The sequence below is a fragment of the Sinocyclocheilus grahami genome, unplaced genomic scaffold, assembly GCF_001515645.1.
Source record: "Sinocyclocheilus grahami isolate Dianchi unplaced genomic scaffold, SAMN03320097.WGS_v1.1 scaffold1606.1, whole genome shotgun sequence".
Classification (NCBI taxonomy): domain Eukaryota; kingdom Metazoa; phylum Chordata; class Actinopteri; order Cypriniformes; family Cyprinidae; genus Sinocyclocheilus; species Sinocyclocheilus grahami.
This window is the reverse complement of record NW_015506785.1, coordinates 125,750-129,990: the sequence shown is the minus strand read 5'-3', so window position 1 is coordinate 129,990 and position 4,241 is coordinate 125,750. Positions and strand designations below refer to the sequence as shown.

The window sequence follows — 4,241 nt, the reverse complement described above, 5'->3', positions numbered from 1 at the left end:
ATCCAATCCGTCCACCACCACGAGCCGAAGAGTGTTTATGTGGACAGACTGCTAATACTGCTTCAGAATGAGCAGATGTTCATGTAGAAACACAGGGGAGAGATTCTGTAGACTGTCCTACAGCGCTGCAACATTTGCACAACAAACTCCTTCCAGTAATTGTTGAAACAAAAATAAAAATTCAGATCATTTACTCGCCGTCATGCTGTTCTGCTTTCTTCCTCCTTGTTCCGACAGAACACACTTGACTGATATAAAGCAGTGGTCAAGCATGTCTTCTGAAGAAGAGTTTTGTTTGAGGAACAGAACATAATTCAAGCCATTATTCATGCAATTGTTATAAATCTGTAGCTTCAGTCTTGTGCATGTTCACACTTGGTCATTTGTGTTGTGTGTCGGGTTTGATGTCAAACCCAGTTTGGGATGTAAACATATTATAATCCATTTAGTTCCTCTTGTTGAGCTCTGATGACAAATTAACTGAAATTTAATGAGATTCTTCACTAATAAATGTGAGACATCCTGGGAATGCTAAACTTCTCATGATAAATACATACATACATACTATTATACTTCCTTTTGACCTGGAGATGATTCTTTCCAAAATATAATAATAACAATAATAAAAAAAAATTCCACCTTGTTACACTGACCTAAATTTTTTTTTATACATTTCTTCTTATGCTATATCACTACAGTACCTAATTATGCATTCAGTCTTTTTGATCAGTTTTTTTCTTTCAGTTAGCACAGGTTTTGTATTCGTAAGTGATTAATCGTAGGCCTCGTTGATCTGAGCTTATATTATACACAAATAATGCATTTTTTTCACTTAAAAACTGATGCATAATTTCAGATCAATGAGGCCTATGACCAATCAGTTCCAAAAAGAAATACAAATCCTGTGCTAACTGAAAGAAAGCAAGCTGACAAAAAGATTGAATCCGAGATTTGGTGATGATACGGCATAATGAGCACATTTGACAAGGCCAGTCGTTTCTGAGCAGGAACACTAAATGAGGTGAAGGGTTTCCAGCACAGCACAAGGGTTCGTGTCAAACACATAAATATGTTAACTGTGTTAAACAGATTCATCATATCCTGCTTAACTTGACCAGCCCAACGTTTGAATGCATTACAATAATGATGATATATCTGACGACAATGGGTCAGCTGATCTTTTGGCTAAAGAACAAGTCTGTGTGTTTAAGTAGACATTATATCATCATTATCTTGCATTAGTCCTCCTTACATGAAACCCCATGAGTAACCATCACTCCCTGGAGCGGTGTACTGAAGCCTGCAGGTTAGCCAGGGGACCGTCCCTGCAATTTGCTTCTTACAAGCTGCTTTGGGTAAAAAAGGCATTTGCAATGACTGGCAGCCAAAAAGACTGCTCCGGGTTTAATGCATATTTGCAAATCAGCTCACACTTCACAACGGGTCCACTGTTTTCCTAACACTAATAGAATAATAATTCACAAATACTGATCTTGCCGTTGTTAAGGGGTCCGGAGTACTTTTAGTGTGTTGCTAGGGCATTGCCATAGATTATATTATAATGTCATAGATTAACCGATATTGTTATTATAACATCGGAATCACTACAATATGAGTTTTAACTTTAAATATACTTATAGCCACCATAAAAATACAGTTAGTAAAACTGAATATCGCATGGTGAATCTAAGTTCATCGTAAAGTGACTTAAATAATGGCTAACATTTCAATGTTTCACAGTGTGAAAAATACAAGTGCATGCATTATCTTGTTGAATATAATATAGATTTTGACCATACATTATATGGTAATCCATACTTTTACTAAAAAAGTGATATACTATGTGCATAAGGTGCACTGTAAAAAAAATTGCCAGGAATTTACAGGATTAAAGAGCATTATTTTACAATAAATGACTGTAGTCAGAAATTTGCTGAAATGAATGCATGCTGGGATTTTCTTCCATATGACTGTGAATGAACAGCAGAACGATGCAAGCATCCCAGTCATTAACTGCTCTTGATTTACTGTGGATTCACATTAGAACATTGTCTTTAACTGTGCCACTGAGACAAATGTAGATGTTTACCGCGGTAATTGTTTTGAAGTCTCCATAATGGTGATTGATATTTTTGATCTGATCCTGATCTGGTTGTGTCAAATGAAAGCAATTGTCTAAATGATGACAGGCTAGAATATAAAATAAGCTAATTGCCCCGACTTTGAGATTGTCAAACCATTCTTAGCATGAAGATTAGTCGGTGACATTACTGTGAAAGTAGTGCAGTCACTAACCTGGAATATACTGTAATTTCACACTGAAAGTGTGCTCACGGTTAGTGAATTCTCATTTCCTCTCACTGAGTAGCAAATATCCTTGACAGTAATAATAACAAAGCATAATAAAGATGCAAGTAACCTAAAAATGACACGCCATTTATTATTTCCAAACAGGGTCACCAGATCATACGGCAGCGCAGTCACAGTGTGATCACAGCGGCTCGTTCTGCTCACATCAGAAGGCTATAGATACACTTTATTATGCAGATACTGTATAAAAGGCATTCTAGCCGCAGGGCGTGTTCTGCATTCTTCTAATATTTATTTTCCATGATGTTGTTGTCTTATGCTGAGGCTTTGAGTGTGAATATTTAACCCTCTTCGGGGGTTCAAACCCACATCATAGCACTGGCCTCTTGGGCATGCAGTCCTCACGCTCAGTTTTTTTGTATTATAATAAATATTATCATGACAATTAAGCACATTCTTATAACTGCAATGCATGCAAACAAACAAACAAATATTATATTTTTTGCATTGGAAATATTTTTATATGCTGGTACTGTTTTGTAAAAAAAAAAAAAAAGACATTAGAATTTAATTAAAGCTACAAATCACTGTATCTACATTAAAAACATGTAGCCTAGTACAGTGCTAAATTACTGTTTGCTGCCGAATCTTGCTGCTTTGGACCTGTTTTGTGAGATCCCCCTATAAGCTTCCAGGGGTACTCTCTCTAGATGAAATGGCAGATACTGTATATCTGTATAAAACACAGACAGTGCTCTGTGATATCCGCACTTCCTCAGCGCATCGAGCTCTTGTTCCACTCTCCTGCTCTGTCTGGGCTGATGAACATCGCTGAGAAATGGCAGGCGAATCAAGCTGACACGAACGAGACAATACAGCAAGCTCTCTAACGATGGGGGCTCCGATTCACTTCAGTGAGTCGGTTCGTTCGGACGGTTCGTTTGAAAGACTCGATTCTTTCGAGTCACCATTTCAAATTGTTCCCATAAATCTAACTGTGGAGTTTAGCATTATTTTAATTTTTTTCTGTAGTGAGAAACATTTTAGTCAAATGCAGCTATTTATTTTATTCATGCTTTTGCATTTTCTTTCTTCCATATTTAGCATACTCGTGTGATTTCGCCTTGGGAAAAAATAAAATAAATAAATATATCATTAGTTATGGCTTCAACACCCACAGCAGTACAGTAGGCATCGGGAATTCGATAATAAACACTTTGCGAATCAGTTCAAATGAATCAAGGAACCGATTCAAAAGAACAATTCGGACACCGCTACGGTGTGAACCGAGCTTGAATTATGCATTCGGACTAACAAGGCAAAGTGATGCTCAGAGAGGAGGACAGAAGACTCGGGGAAGATGCATTCAAATGCGATGAAGTTCTGTGAAGCGGTTTCTCGTCGCAGCGTTATGTACGCACGCATGATTAATGCAGTGTAGTGTTTTATTGCTACGCAGCACGGGGTGGGTTTTATAGCTGATATCGGATGGTCGGTGAAAGGAAGAGAGAGAGAGGGTGCATGCTTTTAATGATGACTTATAGGCTACAGCGGACCGTCACTTAATTCTGAATTACAGCTCGAATAGCGTGCAACTTCTGAGGAAATAACAAAAAAAGCGTTTTATTCGGTAAAGCAGAGATGGATGGAGATGCAGGCAAAAGAAGAGCTCTCTGATGAAAAGGTGAGTTGCGTTAATATTCCATTTCGCTATTCGTCTACGCAGTCGGCATGAAGCACAGCTGTCACAGCACACAGAGACTGGTCGGACTGGTTTCTGGGTTTCTGCAGGAATATGATCCAGGGCCGAGTGCGCAGCGCAGGAGCTGTGTGTTTCTGCGCAATCTTTAATTGTCGCTCTGTGTGCGGTCTTCGCGTCGCAAGATTGCTGTTCCAAAGCGCGCAGCGTCTTTCAGTGAATAACAGTGCAG

General features: G+C 38.6%; 1 protein-coding gene across 1 annotated transcript in view; it reads left to right on the top strand.

Annotated features, from left to right (window-relative positions):
- The first annotated feature begins 3,649 nt into the window (after positions 1-3,649).
- Positions 3,650-4,241, top strand: part of LOC107571526 (leucine-rich repeat transmembrane protein FLRT1-like) — a 58,714-nt gene continuing 58,122 nt past the window's right edge. The window contains exon 1 of the mRNA XM_016257848.1: positions 3,650-3,994. The gene's annotated coding sequence lies outside the window, so the exon portion shown is untranslated. The remainder of the gene's footprint in view (positions 3,995-4,241) is intronic.